Source organism: Thamnophis elegans, chromosome 1 (genome assembly GCF_009769535.1).
Source record: "Thamnophis elegans isolate rThaEle1 chromosome 1, rThaEle1.pri, whole genome shotgun sequence".
NCBI classification, from domain to species: domain Eukaryota; kingdom Metazoa; phylum Chordata; class Lepidosauria; order Squamata; family Colubridae; genus Thamnophis; species Thamnophis elegans.
In genome coordinates, this window is record NC_045541.1 from 21,668,283 (window position 1) to 21,689,222 (window position 20,940).

The 20,940-nt window shown below is 39.5% G+C and overlaps 1 protein-coding gene across 5 annotated transcripts in view; it reads right to left on the bottom strand.

Moving 5' to 3' along the window:
* The window catches only part of OSBPL6 (oxysterol binding protein like 6), an 87,911-nt gene extending 83,220 nt beyond the window's left edge, over positions 1 to 4,691 (bottom strand). For all 5 annotated transcript variants that reach the window (XM_032224584.1, XM_032224610.1, XM_032224592.1 and 2 more), the window contains exon 1: positions 4,480 to 4,691. The gene's annotated coding sequence lies outside the window, so the exon portion shown is untranslated. The remainder of the gene's footprint in view (positions 1 to 4,479) is intronic.
* Between the last annotated feature and the right edge of the window lie 16,249 nt (positions 4,692 to 20,940).

A 20,940-nucleotide genomic window follows, 5' to 3' on the forward strand; every position in this document is an offset into this window, starting at 1 on the left:
GGACCTCCCATCAAAGCATATCTGTAAGCATGATCCCCACAACAGGGATAGTGTGATAAACGATGTTGGTTTGCTATGTAAGCTTGCATATTGAAACTGGCTGAGAATGTTTAAAGAACTTTTGCTTCATCACTTACCACTCTATAATATTTTTACTCATAGGAAATTATACATTCTTATTTTAATTAGTCTTTTCTGCAAAGCTTCTTTACCCTTTTCTTCTTGAAGAAAAGAAGCATCCTTCACAATTTTCATAGCCAATGAGGAATTTAAGGGTTAATTTTGAGGAAGACAGTTCATTATCTACCCCAAATTAACTGTAATAATTATTTTAGAACCTGCTGTATGGAGTCATTTTCCCGCTAGCATTGGGTATCTGTTTCTGCACTTTGAAGAAACCCAAACACTTGTGGGTGACTGGCCTGTTTCCTACATTAAAGCTTATGTAGCTGTTAATATGTAGATAGGTTACCATAACAGAATAACCCATTCACCGCAAAATTCTCCACCCATTTCTTCTTACATCAACATACAAGTGTTGTCCATTTGTCATGAACAACGAACTACAGTTAATTTACAGGTATGCAGAAAAAGTGTGCTTTTGATCTGTTTCTTTAAAACTCGGGAATCCATAAGCTTCACTTCTGAAATATTCTTTCCATTATATGCTCTACTAAGTAGCGCTTGGGAAGTCTACAGAGTCAAAGCCTCATTGCTCATCCCTCATACCTGCAATGCCACAGATCATGATTCTACTATAGGAACATAAGATGCTTGCTGCCTCAGTCTACTTGACATTGACTAGAACTGGCATTCAGACAGTTTTCTAGCTCAACCCAGAGGTGCCAGGGATGAATTTGAGGTCATCAGTATGCAAAGCAATGAATAACACAATTGTACAGGTTCACAACCAGGCACCGGGAAGCAGTGGCACATGGGATAGGAATTGCAAATCTTTAGGCATGATTATGTTCTAATCAGCGGAAGCAAGATGGAGAGGGATCAGGAAAGAACCATTTTCTCTCGTGTTATACATTCACCCTTTTTCTTTTACCTGACTTAATTATTTTGTTCCTAATTATTCTGTACCCTTACTTTACAGTCAAGTTTTTATTGCATTCTTCTCAATAGTAAACAATTCTGATGTTATTTTCATGAAAAGCAATAAATTGCATTAATTAAAGTAGAAGGATATCATGTGTTCTCTAACCTTCTATGTAAACCAGTTTATGATTTTTTAAAAAATAATCTAATCTAAATTAAATTAGTCTCAGAGTTCTGAACATAATAAAATATTGGGCAGAAAAAGCTTCCAAAATTTTACTGCAACATTAAAGCTAGAAATCAAATGCATTATAAATCAAATGCAGTTGTATTTTAAGAGCATTTAATCTTTAAAAAGTTTTTTTTTCTGCATTGTGCACAAACTGGACTTGGGCTGCTCTGTCTCTCAGCCCAACCTGCCTAAAAAGACTGTTGTAGAGAAAAAATGGAGAGAGGAAGTACTTATACATGGATCTTCAGCTCCTGAAGGAAGTTGTAATGGGTCATTATGTCACTCCTAATTCCTGGTGAATGCAGGAATGAGTCCATGCCAATTTTCTTGCCAAGGTTTTCAGAAGTGGTTTTCTTTGTACCTAAACCTCACAGCCTCCCAGTAGCTTTAACCATTACTATGTACCAAACTGGCACACGTAAAAGGAAAAGTAGAACACAGATCAAATCAAATTAAAAAATATGTACATTCAGTCACATTTTGGCTTTTCCATTAAGAAACTCACAACTCTAATAGTGTGTGAGTGAGTGTGTTTGTGTGTATGTGTGTGTGTTGATTTCAGTTCAAGTATAAGAAATTGCACATGTATCTCTTAAATGCAAACAATAATATAAAATGTTATTCCAACAACTTGAATTGATTTTACCTTCAGTTTGCTATTTTTCTTTTTGTTTTAATTTGTTTAATGAGTTATGTTTTTAATGTCTTTTTAATCACATTCTCATTCTAGTAACACATTCTAAAAGCATTCATACAAAATTAAATGTTAACTTCTGCATTCATTCTGCAAGTGGGTTAACACACTTTCAACTGGTTTAGAAAAGATCTAATCTACTTATTTTAAATTATAATTATTACACCACCATATAATTTAAACACATTAGTTATTATAAATATACATTTGAACAAATATTAACAACTAACATTGGAAATAATGCTCAGAAGCAAAACATTTTAATCAAACAAATATATTTATAACTTTTAAAAAGTCATCCCATCACAAAGACCATTAAAATGCAATTAGGCAGCAACATTTTTGCTTCCCTGCAATGACAGCATTAAAACTCTGTGGGCAGGATCATACAGTGTGCATCTTTCTTCTAAACTCCTGAAGTAGATTGGACCATTTGCTCTATTATGGAAGAGAGTCATGCTACAACAACCTAAAAATGTTATAGATGAATGGATACAGAGAAGCTGTGGTAGCAGTATTTTCATTTCCATTCTCCTACTCAGCACATAGTTTGATTTTTTTTTCCTGCACAGAACCACAATGTACATTTAAATTTCTTACTTGCGTCAATTTATCCTGAAATAAAATTATTCAGCAACTTCATTTTAATCTGCTCCCTTCCCTGCTCCAATACAGTTTCTGAAAGTCAAGGAAATTATAAACTTAGTGAAACAACATTGAAATCAGCTTCTTTTGGAAATATGAGCAAATATATAGCCTATGTATATATGTTACACAACTATTTCAAACCAAGCAGAAGAGAAACCTGCTACTAAGAACTGCTTTATCTTTTAGCTAGTGGCATCCTGTTGCTAACCACTTAGAGAATAACAGCCTTTATCAGTCTTGTAATTTACATAGTAGATTTTCACTAAAGTTCTGCTACTGTAGTTTTTAATAGTCAATGGATTTAGCAGTTTTAGCACCTTTAACTTACTGTCAGTATTTTTTTAAATATGTGGCAAGTAAGATATAAAGTATTTCAATTATTTTCAGACTCCATTCAGGAACCACTGTAAATATAATCTTCCAAGGTGGCTCAGGCACCTTATCTTACAGATGACAGATTGCTAAATGAAAGCTGCGGCTGCAGGTTGTTGTCGACCTTGGAAATGTGTTTTACTGTGAAAAGTACAACACAGATATTCTTCTTACGTTACCATATTACTATAACCTGATAGACGTATTTAATATTACCCTACAGCATCTTACCAGTAGCACTGGTAAAACATTTTTAAGCCATATGAAATGTTAATCTTTTCCACAAGTTTGAGCAAATGAAAAGTAAAATAAATTTCTCTCATTAATTGAAATCTAAGAAAGTATGTCTGCTGTTATCAAAACTTGAGATTCCTATTCTCCAACACACAGGAACAATTCATTTGCCACACATTTCAAAATGATACTGTATGTGATGGGAAAACCTCCTGATCCCCCCCCCTTTCATATAACACAAAAAGATCTTTCCAAGCTCTTTCATTCTATTTCATTTCAGCACCACTGAGTTATATAACATCGTGCCCTGATGTCAGTTCCAAGTTTTTAAGCTTCATTTATAGGTTTATCATAGCACAGCTCTTGAAGCATGCAGCTTTTTTCCCCTCCTCATTATGCAAGGAAAAGTACCCTTCCCAGGCAGGCCCAGCTTCTCTGATGACATCGTTAATGCAGAGCAGCTCCAGCTATGCAGGGGCCTGAGCCCTGCCTACAAAACCAGGGGAGGGTGAAAAATAAAATAAAACTCTTTGCCCCCGTATTATTTATCCATTTGCAGCACGAGAGAATTAAGGACACATATTATCCGGTTGTTGTTGTTGTTGTTGTTTAAAAAGTAGACTATGTTTTAAAATGCAGCGTTATTTTCTCTTGGCATCCAGGAGCATGCAAGTCCTGTAGGAGAAGGGAACTACAAACCCGCACTTTCCCGCGGGCTCCGAGACCCACGTACCCGCACAAACCACCCTTTCCCCCGCAGTCAGCAGCGTGCGCCCAAGAATGCAGACCCCTCCTGACTCTGATGGGTGTGGACAGGAGCCAACCTCTACAGCGGCTACCCTGCCTAACCCAACGGGAACCGGAGCCCCGCAGTTGTCCGGCTCGCCGGCCTGTGCGCAGTTCTGCTCTGCCCCCCCCCCCCGCCTCGTCCGCACACGGCCATTGTCACAAAGTCTGCAAACGGCCTCTAGACCCGGCTCGGTGCTGCTTTGCGGCGATACGACGCTCCCGTTATCCGCAGCCAAGGCGTCCTCCCTCCAGCTGCTGCAGCCCCTCTGACAGGGGGGACTGGATGTGGCATCCTCCCCTTGATGGTTTCAATCCTAAACCCACCTTCCCCTCCCCTGAGCAGGGTTAGATAAACCAAGGCAAAGGAGTCTCGCCGTCCGTCCCCCCATCCACTCACCCTGCCCGGTACTCCCCGCGCAAAGCCCCTGGAAAAGAGAGCGACGGCGGCAAGGGAGAGAAAACCCACCTGAGTTTTAAGTGAGCTCGGGGCGCGCCGCAGGAAGAAAATGCGCACGCTACGGAGGGAGGAAAGTGGCGGCGGGCTGCTCGGAAGGGAAGGCGGCGGCGGTGGTGGTGGTGGTGGCGTCGCCCGCTTTCTTTTCGCGAAGCCCGGGAAAAGGCGGCGACGCTCGGCGGCTCCTGGGCCCTTTTCTCCCCCTCCCTTCTGTGGCTGTGCAGTCTCGCCCTCCCTCAACGCCTCGCGGGCGCTCCCGCCCACCCGTCTTGCTCGGTGAAGGCCGGCCGGGCTGTGACAAGACCTGGAAGCGTAAAGCCCGCCTGCCTGCCTGCCGGAGTCGGATTCAATGCTAAGTCATCCTCCCTCCCCTAGTCGAGCGGGAGCAAGCGAGCGAGGCCCCTTTCCCCCCTCCTCCTTTTCAGCGGGTCTTGGCAGAGGGATGGCGACGCGCGTGGGTGTGCTCAGAAATGCCAGGAAAGGACGCCGAGCTTCCTAGCTCTCGTTAAAAGGATACCGGAGTAGCGGCTCTTTACCAAACAGTGCGACGTCCTTAGGAGAAATGACCCGTGTTTTCATTTCTCGACTCCAACCAATCATAGAAATAATCCCGCTGGCTTTAGAATACGGTGTTTGGGTGCACTTGCGCATCAGACCAGCTACTCGTACCTACGTTGAGTTGGGTAATAGAGGTATATATATATATACAGCCTGCGTTGCAGAGCAGCGGAAAAACCAGGTAGAGGAATGTGTACAGGTGATCTGAAGTAAAACTGAATGAGTAACACTGTTATTCGTTTTAAGTATTTGCATATGAGGAGGATAAAATAATTTAACACCTCCGGTTCTAATAGAAAAAATGTGAAATGTAATAGGCCATATGATTTCTAAAGACACACACATACACAAACACAACTAGGATGGAATGGAAGAACTTGTCATGGCCAACTTGCCAAGTCAACTCACTGCGGGACAATTTAACAATTCTATTTAGTTATTTAAAATAAATAAATAAATAAATAAATATTTTAATGTTTGCCATTTACTTTTCTTTCTATCCCTCCTTTTGCATCCTTTAATGATTCTATGCCACCATTTCTTCGATATTAGGGTAATTCTTGTTCCAGAGCCAGTTGTCCTGTGTCAAGATGGCCATGGCAGGTCCTGCAGTGAGTTGCCATGGCAACTTGGCTGTGACCAGTTAGCCATGGTGACTTGGTCGTGGCGAGTTGACTGTGACGAATTGTCACAGACCCCAACTAGGAGGTCATAGGAAGGCTACTGGAAACTTTAAACTCTCTTGTAGGCTGGGCTGAAGAAATCAACCAGTCTGAAGGGATATTGTGAGCTTCTGTAAACTTGAACCTAGATCTCCTAGATGCCAGTTCAGCGTATTGGATTAGCACAATAAAAGTTGTTTAATCCAGTTACTAGAGTAGATTGAACATTAGATTGAACGATGGAAACTGCGACAAAGAAGTAAATACCGAGACTGTCCATAAGTTACCACTTTCTCCTATTGCACAAGCGTTATCAGATACTCTTGTGCAAGATGACATTGATAGAAGTAACTCAAATCTTGTATGGACAAGAAATGATTGACTTCTGACAGACATCCAGTTCTGTGGGCGTGGCTAGGGGGTCATGTGACTGAGTGGGCGTGGCCAACTTGATGTCACACCCATGCCCACTCAGTCACATGACCACCCCCCACCAAGCCACATTCACAGAAAAAGATAGGAATTTATTTTGAATTTCTACCTATTTTCTGCCCAGGCCTGGCCTAATCTGTCAAAGGCCTCCTCCTGCATGCCTCCCTTCGCCAGTTGCACGCGTCGTCCCATTTCCTCTCCTTCAATGGCCGCGGCCCTAGCACCGCTTCCCACCCCCCCACACACACACACCACTCTTTCTTCAGGCTGCTTACCTTCCTCCCACAGTGGCTGGTCCATACTCTAGAAAGCAAGCTGATCTGCAGTAGTTTTTGGCGGGTGGGCAGGGCAAGCAAGAGGGCATGCGGGGTGAGTAGGCGGGTGAGGTGAGCAAGTGAGCTTCAAGCAAGTGGGCAGGCAGAACGAGCAGCTGGCAGACAGGGCAAGCAAGCAGTGACTACACGATCAGTTCAGGGGCATGGCCAGCCAGCAATCGCTACCAGTTCAGTGACCCAGGCCAAATTTCTACTACCGTTTCGCGCAAACTGGTGCAAACCGGCTGAATATCACCTCTGAGCAATATACATAATCATAATTATTTTATTACCTCTAAGGTGATGGAGGGTACAAGGAAGCAAGACTCAAATAGCTAGAGACTTGGAAGCAACCCATAGCACTCTTGAAATAATTTTGATTTCTCGTGTCCTCAATAGCATACTATGGTCCATATATGATACAGTGCCTTTCCACGATCTCAAAACCACCAAATGGATTCTTGTTGGGATCAGGAGTTTTTCCAAGGATTCCACAAGAATTATTTATTAGATTTATATCCCACCTTTGTTTTATCCAGTGCAAGGCAATGAATTTTATAGGTTGCCATAGGAGACTTAGATAACAAAAAGTTAATTTGAATGCAGTTGTTGTCCATCACTGCCTCTTGATCAGGAGTTCTGGGATTTTTCCTGTTTAACAGGTTCCAAGGTCTGAAACAGTTTTAAAACCCATGGTTTGGCCCAGATAGGGTGAGAATTCTAGGTATTGAATCCAGCAAATTTGGAAAGCAGTTGCTTTCCTAACTTAATAGAAAAGTAATAAATTTCAGAAATAATCAACTCTATTCTGTAAGAACATCTTGCAACTCAGTCCAAATAATATACTATCCCACATTGTGTAGAATTAGAGGGCAGAAGAAGAGAGCAGAAATGATGAATAATGTCTTTATCTTTTGTAAAAGGCCAGATGACTCAAGCATGTTATCCATCCACAAGAGAAAGGAGAAACAGTCATTTAATAAAAGGATAGCTTGCCAGGAAATAGTCCGCTTGCTATATCAAACATGTTCTTAATGTTGAGGAATGACCTTCAGCTCTACTTGACAGCTATAAAAACAGTAATCTTCACTATAAGATTCTTACAGTGCAAACAACACTGATCAGAAACTCTTTCAGCGATTCTGGAAGAATCTACCAAATGGTGGAATTTTTGATATTTCAGTATTTGGGAATGAAATTTTATTGAACAATTCTGAACACATTCTGTGGGCTCATCCACCAGCAACTGTGGTGCATTTTCTTTCCATCATTGAGATAGGAGGAAAATATATCAATATAAAGCACTCTACTTTTCTATGCCTTGAGAATGAGACTGGTCAGTGCTGCTACTCAGGGGTGAGTTATGGATACTTTGATTGCTGGTTCACTCAGGGACACGTGAAAAAAAATGCTTCTGTGCATGCACAGAAGCAAAAAACAAGATAGGCGCTGCCAATAGAACCAGTTCAGAGGCATGAGTTACTCCCTATTAAGAACCACCTCTGCTGCTACTCCAATTAAATGTAAAATACCATAGGACACTGATTGGTGGGTTCCTTGTCAGCCTTTCGTCTGCCAGCTAATCTTGCCACCAGTCATTCCCATGAATGCAAAAATGTTTTTCCAACATTTCTAGTGTTGCAGGTTTACTTCATTGAGAATTATTTTATATTTAACAATGGAGAAAAAAGGAAATTGTCCAATCAATTTCTTGATTCACATCCCTGACAGTTGTGTTTTTGAAACCAGAAAAAGCAGTTATCCAAAAGTTGAACAAAACTTACTAACGAAATTCAGAAAATTTGTTTGAGTGCTGTTCCAGGATTGTTGAAAAAGCTGATGACATTTTTGATCAGACTGTTTCCACTAACAGTTATAGATTGTTTTCTGTACAGAATGGTCACACACTAAATATAACTCCTGTACATGGTAAAAGTAATTTTATTCAGTGGCATTTGTCAAGGAAGATCTTTTTTAGTTGTCAGCTGTAGCTCATATATTGTATTCAGAAGAAAGCACTAGGACAAGAAGCAATGGATGAATGCTAGTTAAGGAGAGAACCAACCTAGAACTAAGGAGAAATTTCCTGATAGAACATTTAAACAGGGGGATGGTTTGCCTCCAGAGATTATGGGTGCTTCAACACTGGAGGTTTTAAAGAAGAGTTTGGACAACCATTTGTATGAAAAAGTATAGGGTTTCCTGCTTAAGCAGAGGGTTGGACTAGAAAACTTCCAAGGTCACTTCCAACTCTATTGTTGTGTTATTCACTAACCAGGAGTGGCTGCTGGTGGTTTGTATGATCCTCTAGCTAAGATTCTGTCCAGTTCAGTGAACCCCCAAATGCTGCTCCTAGCTGGCCATGCCCACCCCATCCACACCTCCCAGGAGTCTCCACGTGGCCCTTTCATCATGCCAGGTAAGTGCAGGGCCTGCACAGAGACTCAGGAAGGAGGGGAAATGGGCCTACTGGAGGTTCCAGAAGTCCAGAAATGGGCCTGTTTCTGGCCTCCAGAGGGCCTCCAGAGCCCAGGGAAAGCAGTTTTCGCCCTCCCGGAGGCTCAAGGAAAGCCTACGGAGCCTGGGGAAGGTGGAAAACACCTCCTCCCCACTGTCGTGCCCATCCTGCAATGGGGCAGAGAACCCGTTGCTGCAATTTTTGAAGCCCACAATTGATAATATACATTGGGAAAAATAGTCCAGCATTGAGTCTTATATGAGATTAATTATCTCCTCTCTACCACCATTACCACCAAAATAAGCTGTGCAGATAAACTGTTTGGTATTTCTCCTAATCACAGCTGAAAGAACCTTGGAAGATAAGAGTCCACAGACCAGGGATGATTCCACAACAGGCTTGCCAGAACAGATGGAGCCTAGCTCATTACTTCTCCTCTGTGGGCCATAATCTGTACCTATGGGATTTTCTGTTGCAATAGCAAGGATACTACTACTTTAACTCCAGAAATACTTATACTAACCAAGGAATTATTTACCTGGCAATTTCTTGCACTACTGGCTTAGTATCTTGCCACATACAAAACTAAAAGAATAGAAAGCAAATACAGAGGAGGAGGAGGAGGAGGAGGAGGAGGAGGAGGAGGAGGAGGAGGAGGAGGAGGAGGAGGAGGAGGAGGAAATTTTAAAATTAATATGTGAGTCATGCCATTCAGCATATAGTTAATTCAACAGAGATGGGAAGAAATAATGCGGCACCAACTAAAGCATACACTCCGAACTATGCATTGAAGCCTTCTGCATATATATACATGGTTGTCAGTGGGTATTGATCTGACTCATTCCACATATGTGATGATATCCTGTGAGGAAATTTAGTATTTTCACGGATTTGTGTTCTATCATCCTCTCACCTAGATGTTTGAAGATGCAGATGGAGTCATTTTCCAGATAATAGGTAGTTAAAAGCAAATCCTGTTTAATCCCGACACAATACTTAGTTTGTTTTTCCTTAGAACTGTTGCATTTAAGTTCTCCTACAATTATTTTCTCATTATATACCAGAGTTAAACTGGCAATAATATTTAGACATCAAATATCATTGGCTAAATTTGGAACACAACTATTAGATGATGCCTAATTCTGTAAGCTGTCTGTGAAAACATAGGATGTTGCCTGGCAAAGTAAAAAAAGAGAGAGAGAGAGAGAGAGAGAGCCTAAACAGAATGCCCTGAATGCCATTTATATGATAACTCGTTTTTTTTTTAATGATTAATTTGAAAACCAAAGCAGTTAAATGTAACATGGGTCATTAATACTATAGAGAATGAACAGATGCAGATCAAACACAAGAATAAGGTAAGTAGTCTTTCCATTCTAAAAATTGAGCATGGCAAAGGTTGCTTTCTTTGGAATGGATTGGAATGGAATTGAATTGACTTCTTTATTGGCCAAGTGCAATTGGACACACAAGGAATTTGTCTTTGGTGCAAATGCTCTCAATATATAAAGAAAAATAAAACAGAATACATACATCAAGAATCATAAGATATAATACAGTGATAGTCATAGTTACAAATAAGCAATCAAATTATACCAGGAAACAAACAAAACAATATAAAATTTAAAGATACAAGCAACATGGTTATAGTCATAAGTGGAAAGAGATAGGTACTAGGAAGGAAGAGAAGAATAGTAATACAGTCTTAGTAGATAATTTGACAGTGTTGTGGGGATTAGTTGACTCCAGATGACAGTCACCACCAGTCTTGTCCAAATGAACCAATCATTTTGACATAATTGCAAAAGATCACACAAATGTAAACACAGTGCCATTATTATTATTATTCAAGATAAACTTTAATCTCCATTAGGTTCATTAGATGACACAGTTATAGAAGATACAGCAAGAAACTGAGAGCTCATTGTGCAATGTAGCTGTGGAACAGATGAGAAGAGTTTAAGGTGAAGATACTGTATCGTAATTCATAACTTATTCAAGGTACACTTCCAAGCAAGAATGAAAGGAAACGGAACAGAAAACAATACTGTACAAAGCAGCATACTGCAAAGTAAATTCAAAAGGCATCTAAGGCTGGAATCTGGAATCTTTTAAAATCCTAAAAATATAAAGCCATTTTTTAAAAACAATAACATATTTGCAACTAAATAAGGGAGGCAGTCAATAGTACAATATAGATGTTTGTGTTGGGTTTATTATGTTTGGTAAAGCTGTTAATAATGATTGGTTGAATTAATCTGTACTCAAAGAAACTGAAAATGATTAGGTAAGTTTGTTTGAATGAATGAGCAGAATAGAACAGCAAAGACTTTGGAAGATAGCCAGGCCTAAGAAAGGAGAGGGCAATACTATAATGTAAGCTGATTCAAGGAATATTTGTCCAGACAATATAGGAACCACCCCACCATAAAAGAATCAGAGAGAGAAAAACAATAGACAAGAAAGCAGGCAGACTCAAAATTATAGTGCCATGCAAGGGTGAAATTAATATATTGAAATAATCAACAAATTGATTGGGAATGCAGTAGATATTGTGAGCAGACATGAATACTGTTTAAAACATTGCTTAACAATCTTAAAATTACCCCATACATCTTTGCTCTCCTTATTTGATAAAATGTTAGAGGGGATGTATTTAATTTGCCAATATTAAAACATTACTGTCACTAAAAAGTATTCTCCAGATATCCAAGAATGATCTTTTCCACACAGGAATTAACTCCTTGCTCTGAGGTACTTTGCAGTGTCCTTGGGTCAAAGTAGGAGTGGACCCAATCAATGACTACTACATAGACTCTCTAATATCTGCTTTTGAAAATGTTACTAAAATTTGAAATGTGTTACCTATCCAAATGTATTGCTCTAAGTTTACACTTGAAGAAGCCATAGACATTTTTTTAAGAAAAGGGAAACGTATGTCCCTTATTTTACTATACCCATGTATTTACAACACATATTACCAATAACTCATATTTTTGCTCAATGGTTCATAACTTAGATCAAGAGCAGGCAATTATTTTGAATAGGTAACAAATACTATATTTTAAGGTTTAGATGGATTAGATCTATTACAATGCCAATATATAAAAGAAGAAACAAGGTAAATCTGACTAATATTCACTATTCAATTAACTTTCTTAGTATAATTAGTGGCTTTCTAGACAACTCCATGGGAGTTTAATCAAATGGATGCAGCAGGACAATGTTCAATTAGAAGAGCAAATAGGGTTAGGAAGAGATGCTCAATGCTCAACCAAGGTATTTATCTGCCTCGTTTAGTGGGAAGGTACTACAATAGCCCTTGGGGCATCTTGTCATAATATCTTTACTGATTTATATAAATTGCAATGCAATCTACATGAGGCTACTCCTAAAAAGTATCCAAAAGCTTCAGCTGTTACAAAATGCAGCCACGTAGGCAATTTTGAGCATCCGGAGAATAGTGTGTGTGTAACAATGTATGAGCTGCATTGGGTGATCAGCTTACTTCTGGATCAGATTCAAGGTGGTGCTTATGATCTATAAAGCCCTACAAGACACAGTGTCAGGTTACCTATGGAACCATCTTCACTTGTTTTATCTATACTTCTCTGTTGTTTTTCAACTATTTGATGTTGAGATCTAACCATGTCTATTTGAAAGCTCACACTAATATTGATACACCATCATTTGTGGATTACAGTTCATTTAAATACATTTGAATGTCCACTTACAAGGACAAAAAAAAGGCCAAGAGTTTACTATAAATTAGATTTTATTAAGAAGTGTAGTGGCTGACCATGCTATCTGCCTAGCATTCAATATTCTCACCAGCGAGAAAAGAAATCTTCTACAGTGGCAGGGCTGAAAGAAGAGTGAAAGGTGGGAGGTCATAAATCTCTTCTCAGAAGATCTCTGGATCTATACTAGCCTTGCCTTTCTGTCTCAGTGCAGCTAATTAATGCTGCTATTCCATATCCCTCAGGAAGCTGCTTTTATGTAGTATCCTCCCCATTATGAAATAAATAAGGCTGGGAACTTTATAGCCTGTCAAAGGGGGGCGGGGGTTGATAGAAATGAAATGAATTTTATAGTGCCATTTTCTAGTTCTGTAGAATCAGACGTGATTAGAAAAATCTACACACATATGCATACACACACACAAACCTCTTTGGGAATCAGGTTTTTTATGTACAGTATCCATTGCCTACAACTTGTCATTGCAATAAAGATGCATTTCAGCTGGCCACCCCCTGAGATGAATGTATCCGGTGAAAACATTAATGGAACTACTTAGACTGATTCATTCAAAGAAGCTAAGTTTCTCATTTGAAGGAAACATTGTTTTAATGGACACCCCCCCCCCCCAAGAAGTGTCGATAATTGGCATTATCTCATACTTTGCAAAGTAGAAAGATTTAGCAAGTTTGCTTGTTTCATAATTTATTTAACTGCTTCCAAAAAAAGAGAATATATGTCGCTCAGGATTGAATTGTGGAATATGTGGTACCTTCTGTGCTTGGTTGATTATTTGCAGACATTTCATTACCCAACCAAGAAAAGTTAATGCTAGGGAGGGTGGGGTTTCTATATAGCAGTTTGCTCTGCCAATGTTGGTGGGCATGTGGTTATTGTCATTGAGAGTTCCTTGATAAGGGTATTGCTTTTGCTTGATTGTTTGTCTGTTGTTAATCCCTGCTTATCTGGGTGTTGCCTGCTGGAGAGGATGCCCTGGCCCAGGTCAAACACAGGCATAAATATGCAAAGAGATTGGGATTTTTTTTCTCCTTTTACTAAATGAGGCTAGCAAATACACACACTACACAATGGATCCACACTTTTCATTCTATGTGTGGGAATGCTAAAATTTCTAGACACTGCATTGTGGTCTATGCTATGATTCTGAAGAGTAATGTTCCCATGGGTTTTCCTCTGATTTGTTGGTATATTGGTCCATAAAACTGAATGTAGATAGTGAGTCAGAGGATGATGAGGTCCATAATTCTGGATATTGTGATCTTAGTGTTTTGCTAGGTCAAATGTGTTCTTTCGTACTGCCATCTTGAATGCTTTTGCTAGTTCTAAATTTATAGGCATAAGAGTGCTATAACATTGAATGAAACCATAATTTCACCTTCTTCTACTTTTAGGTCTTAGAATTTCTAGAGACATTGTTGTGGGGTGTCGATAGAATATTTGTTCTCATCTATGAGCTATCCAAGCTTTTTTATAAGTAATTTGGCACATTGTGTTCCCTAATTATGATACAATTGGATGAAGAGGTATGTTTGGGTTGTGTATTTTTAAGCATTTATAGAAGTGGGGGGAAATGAGTCTGCTGCTTTTCATCTGTTACCATTATTCTTTTTTGATTTGCCCTTTCTTGATTAGGTCATCAAGGGTTCTCTTGATGATGTTGTTTCTGTATTGGGTTGGTGCTTACTGGAATGTATGTTTTTTTTTTGTCCACCAGTAATTATGACATAGGACTGAGAGGCAGGTGGACAAGGAGATAGCTGAAGTTGTCTGCTGGATACTTCATCATCCCTGAAACCGAGGCTGGAATGCTACAGCCAATCACGTAGCATATATAGCAGTGAAGGGTAACCTTTTTGTCGTCGTGTGCCAAAAGCATGCACATGCATGACACCGCACCCATGTGCCTGCACCCATGATGCAATGTGTGAGCAACCCCCCTGCAGACCCCTGCCCTGCGCATGACTCTCCCTGCATGTGCTTTACCCCCATGTATGCGATCCCCCCACGCATGCTTACGTGACCCCCCCCATGCTCCCCTGCTCCCGGGTTGGAGCCTTCCCCATGCCCCAAACTGGGGCATGGGGAAGGCTCACATGCCCTCCTCTTGCCCTGTTTTGAGCCTGGAAGGCCTTCTGCACCAACCTGGTAGCCAAAATGGGGCATGGGGGCGTCCTGCAAGGTCCCAAAATGCAATGTAGGTGCTCCCCGTGCATGCATCCTGCCCCTACACATGTGTGCATGCATCATCCGCATGCGCCCTGCCCTCCGTGCATGCACGGCAGAAACCTGAAGACCATCTGGCTGGCGGGAGGCATGTGTGCATGCATGGAGCTGGGCTAGGGCGATGGCTAGCCTGCCTGCAGAGAGGGCTCTGTGTGCCACCTGTGGCATGCGTGCCATAAGTTCGCCATCACAGATGTTTAGGATATGGAAGCCATGGGGCATGCCTGAAAAATCAATTTGGAAGCTTCTCAATTGGTTCTAAAAGTTAAGTATATATTGTAGTGGATTTACCAGTACATTAAAATCCAAGAATTATAATTTAGAAATTAACATGTAGTATTTGCCAATTGCTATATTGTACATTATTTCCTTGTTTTTATTTATTTTTTACTTACGGTATAAATGTTATTAAGTCTTCACTAAAAAAGTAAAATATATTTGCTAATGAACTTTGTCTCATGGCTTTTTTCTCTGTACAGGCATTGACTATCTATAACATAAATCTGGTAAAAATATTATATCCCATTCCACTCTAAAAGCCTGTAGTATCATGACTCTGATCTTCAGTAACCATTTCATGTGGGGATTGAGGTGTATTGTTAGACTTTGACAGCTTAGCCAGTCACAAGAACAGATGTTTCTTTCGTAATGCATTTTACTCAAGAATTTCTCCATATTCCTTGTTTTATTAATCTTTATCACACAATATGCAACTGTCCTTTTAGCTGTCCAGTTGACAGGTACAAACAGAAGCATGAATAATAGCATAAAAGAATTGTTTGCTCATTCTAGTCAATTGACCACATAGATCAACTGTTCTGTAAGAAAGAGGCTCAGGATTATTGATAATGCAACTCTAGACTAGATTTTCTCCAGCTTTGCAAACAGTTAATGCTTTTAATCATTGGAAGGTAAGTAATCTGCAATTCTTTCCCTTCCATAGATACTTCTAAATGACTAGAGTTCCCAACTAAGGAAAGCTTGTCATATATATATATATATATATATATATATATATATATATGTATGTATGTATGTATGTATGTATGTATGTATGTATGTATAAGTCACAACCCCTGGTATGCCCAAATATGGGAGGAAGGTCACACTTCCACTCTCTGTCTTCGGCTCGTCACAAGAGACCATCCAGACAGAAACCCAATATTTTTTTTACTGTTGCCTTTTTGTTACATTTGTTATATTTATGCTGATAAATAAATAAAGGGAGACTAGTATAGATCTATTTCAAGCTATTTAGCTCTCATCAGCTAGCTGATTCCCAAACTTGGGTATGGCTAGCTGATGAGAGCTAAATAGCTTGAAATAGATCTATACTAGTCTCCCTTTATTTATTTATCAGCATAAATATAACATATATGTATGTATGTATGTATGTATGTATGTATGTATGTATGTATGTATATTAAAAGTGAAAAGTCCTCAAGCAATTTTGTTTAGAATTGCTGGGAACGAATTAAATAAAAATTCTTCTTGTAGTGATGCTGCTCTGAGGAGAAAGAAAAGAGAAGTCTTGTGACTCTCCTCTCAACTTCTCTGCAACTTTGCAGTGGCTTTCTGGGTTCCTTTAGTTTCTTTTGACAGAAGTCAGTCAGTCTTTCTTTCTTTCTTTCTTTCTTTCTTTCTTTCTTTCTTTCTTTCTTTCTTTCTTTCTTTCTTTCTTTCTTTCCTTCCTTCCCTCTTTCTCCTTCCTTCCTTCTTTCCTTCTTTCCTTCCTTCCTTCCTTCCTCCCTTCCCCTTCCCCTAATAATGACAGAAAGAAAGTAATATATGTATGGGATAGAGTCATACCATTGCTGGTTCTGGTAAAAAGACTACATGGATTTAAAAAAATGTGACCCATCAAGATGCAAAATGCATAGTTAGGGTTTCCTGCATCTCCCTACTGCCATCTAGTGGTCGCCTCAACTCGTGCAGTTACTGGTCTTTAAACACATGCGTTCCATCGTTCTTCATCCTATATAGATCCCAACAATTCAGAAGTAGGTGCGTATTTCCACTATTAGCAATCAAAGAATGTAGCATCCTCTTGCTCAGAGTCACAATATTGTTACATCAGTGTCGGGAGGTTCGTCACTTTACAAGCACCGCATCCTTCGGCTTCCATTCGCTGTACACAGCCTTGCCGGCAAAGTTGCGGATTCAGACGATGAGTGCGACGATAAACGGTCTCCAGAGTTACGGGGTTCCCGGAAAGGAGAGAAGGTTCCTGGATGTTTCATTTCGGAGTCATTCTCTCTCCAATGCGCGAAAGGCAACTGTAGGACGGGAAGGGAGTTTTCAAAAAGCTCCGAGGGAACATGGTTCATCCTCCGGTTTCACCGGTTCTGGATAGCAACCGCCGTCAACAGCATCGCCATCTTACCAAGATCATACAGATTTACTAGCATCATTTATTTCGGGCTCCCTACAATCCGAACACCTGGCCTGTGGAAATCCGCACGACGAGCTTCCGTGTTTCTCTGCCGCCAGTTAGTGGTCAGACGAATTTTTGCAGCCCTGCACGGATGGGGAAAATTAAACCAGGCTCCTTCGCGCGATTCTGCACTCTTGTCTGCGATGCAGTCAATCACAACACGGATTTATTAAGTTTCCTGGGATTTCCAGGTTTATTTTTTTTGGGGGGGGGGGGCTCGGACCACTGTTGCAGCTGCTGTGGGAAAAAGCAAACGATCCTTTTGCACGGGAAAACCTTTTGTACTTGAACGTAAACATATTCTCCAGGTTTGAACACTTTTGTGACAGAAAGAATAGAATATTTACCATTGTTGTTTTGTTTATTGGCCATTATGTACACTGAGAATAGTCAACAAAGACAAATTCCTTGGGTGTCCAATCATACTTGGCCAATAAAGAATTTCTCTCTCCCTTTCTTTTTCTCTTTATCTATCTATCTATCTATCTATCTATCTATCTATCTATCTATCTATCTATCTATCTATCTATCTATCTATCCTATCTATCTAATCTATCATATCTAATCTATCTAATCTAACTATCTATCTATCTATCTATCTATCTATCTATCTATCTATCTATCTATCTATCTAATATCTATCTCTATCTATCTATCTATCTATCTATCTATCTATCTATCTAATATCTATCTCTGTCTGTCTGTCTGTCTGTCTGTCTATCTGTCTATCTATCTATCTATCTATCTATCTATCTAATATCTATCTCTGTCTGTCTGTCTGTCTGTCTGTCTGTCTGTCTGTCTGTCTGTCTGTCTGTCTGTCTGTCTATCTATCTATCTATCTATCTATCTATCTATCTATCTATCTATCTATCTATCTATCTATCTATCTATCTATCTATCTATCTATCTAATCTATCTACCTTCAGTAGACCTGCTGTCCCATATGAGGCTAATGCGTGAGGGGGAAAAAGATAGGAAAAAGAAGCTGAGGAAAAAGCTGACAACGGCGATACTCCGCCGACAATGGAAAGCGCAACACCCCCCCCCCCCCCACTTCCCAAGGCACCTCAGCGGTTCTTGCAACCGATAGATCCTTCTGTGAGCTAAAACGGCCCAATCGGCAGTGGACAAGCCGCGGCACGCTTGCCTCCGATTGGTCGATGCTACTGTGACGTAATTGGCTTGCTCTCCCTGGGCGGCTCGAAATGCGTGCGGAAAGTGTGATCTCGGCCCGTTCGGTTTGACGCGATTTGGCGGGAGGGTTCGGCCTCGAGCCAGGAGGAAAAGCCAAGCTAGCGTAGAAAGTGACTTGATCCGGCTCTGACTTAAAAGAGGTAGGCAGGACGGAGAGAGGGTTTCCTGCCTATATTTTACTGCTATTGCGAAGTGCTTCGCTCTCAATATTTCGTTATTATCGAAGAGGGGGTGCTGCCTCTTTCTCCCTCCGCTGACGGTGACCGAGGACACAGCCGCACAGACAGAAGGGACCGTTTGTTCCCTTTCGTTTATTTTTAATTGAACTGAAAGGTGTTCCAATACATTTTTTTTTTAGTTTTGCACCCTTAGTTTATGAAGCCCAAATCATCATCACATATGAATACACCAATGCACCTTAATTTTGAATAATATGTAGAGGTTTTTCACTTCAGGTGAAACTAATTCCTCAGATTGTCACACAATTGTGTAACGAATGACTTAGTTCATTTAGTGACAACAGTTCCAAGTTACAACAGCAGTGAAAAAAGGGACTCATGAGCATTTTTCACACTTATGTGAACATTACACCATCCCTCATGGTCAGATATAGTATAGCCTTTATTGTCATTGTAGATCTTGTATACAATGAAATTGGTTTTAGCCTCACTGGTGCAATCCATGACAAAAAATACAAACAACATAAATAGTATAAAGAATAATCCCTGTGCACGTAGTTAGTGGGGAAAACCCCATGATTTTACATGCAGATACTGTACTGTACCAATTTCGTTGTATTTAAGTACAATGACAATAAAGATTATACTTATACTTGACAACGGGTTCATCTTTATGACAGTTGTAGTGTCCTGGAGTCATGTGATCATATTTTCCAATCCTCTGACGAGCAAAGTCAATGGGGAAGCCAGATTCAGTTAACAATTGTGTGACTAACAATTGTAGTGATTTGCTTAATAAATGTGGCAAGAAAAATCGTAAAACAGGACAAAACTCGCTTAACAATTTCTCACTTAGCAACATAAATTCTGGGCTTTATTGTCGTCATAAGTTGAGGATTACCTATACATCTATTTTATATTAAATGTTCTGTAGTTTTATGTATGCTGTTGTATTTTGCTAGTAATCATAATTTATTGAAACTTCCATCTAAGGGAAAAACCAAGTCTTTGTGTATCCTGTGCATTTTTCAATAGATTCCTCTGTGTGCATTATGAAATGACAAATTATTTTTATGGAGTGATAAGGTTTGTGGTGGTGTATATAAAGGAGGACCTACGCAGAGTATACCATACATTATTTTAACCCAAGCTTTTTCTATGGAAAGTTAACAAGTTTCTGACATGTACCCTCTTTCTTTTTTTTCCTCTGTTAAAATGCTTCAAATATACTTTTTCAAGTTGTCCCTTATATTGATTATTATTATTGATTATTTCTCAATCCTTACAGCTTTATATTATCTTTTAAAAAATTATCACGATGTTAACTGTGCCCTAGAGTCTTAGGTATGGTGAAAATGCCAAATGTGAAGGTAATAAAATAGTGGAAGCTTTATTTTTTTAACTTTTCTAATTATTTTCTTCAATTTTTTTCTCACAACTAAATATTGAATAGCTAGTCCGAGCACAACTTTTCACTTGTGAAAACTATCTAGATATTTTTCTATGAAACCAATTACAAAATTAAAAGAGGACCATGCCTTAATTATAACTTTAGGACATTTGTTCAGGAGACTATGGAAAGGAACTATGTGAAAGTTTTCTAAGAACCCACTGTTACAGAATTTTGAAAGGAAGATAGGGCTTAACCTACACAAAAGCCAAGTTATTCTTTATAATGGGACAGCCATTTAAAGAGTTCTTCAAAATCCTTTCCCAATTTGCCCAAAACAGTCTTTAAATTGTTCTATAACTTTATAGCCCCATTTCCTCAAACCTTTTTTTTAAATATGCTACACTAGTCACTTTTCTGTCCTCTAAAATAGAGAATGGTTTTACAGATGGATTACAATGTTTTGTTAAAAGATTAGATGAACAGGGCTTGGATTTAGCAATAAGGTTGTTTTGGTCAAGGCACATCTTCTCTGGCTATGATATTTGCCTCAGACTCATAATATATTCTTCTTAACCCCAGTACCTATCATGTTTTCTGAAGTAAGCACAATCATTTTGCAATTTCTTTTCCCCATAAAGTCCATCAAGTTTCCTAGAGATCATCCCTGTGTTGCATGTATTTAAAGATATCTTTAATGTGGGTAAGATGCTTCTTGAAATCTATTTTCCCATGGTTTTAACTACCATTTCCTTCCTTCAAGTTTCAGTTCTTTTGTATTGCCTGTGTTGGGGCAATATCTTTGTTTTCTGAGGTAAATTTGAAGTCTAGCTTGACTCTTATTAACTTCATGGACATAACCATATA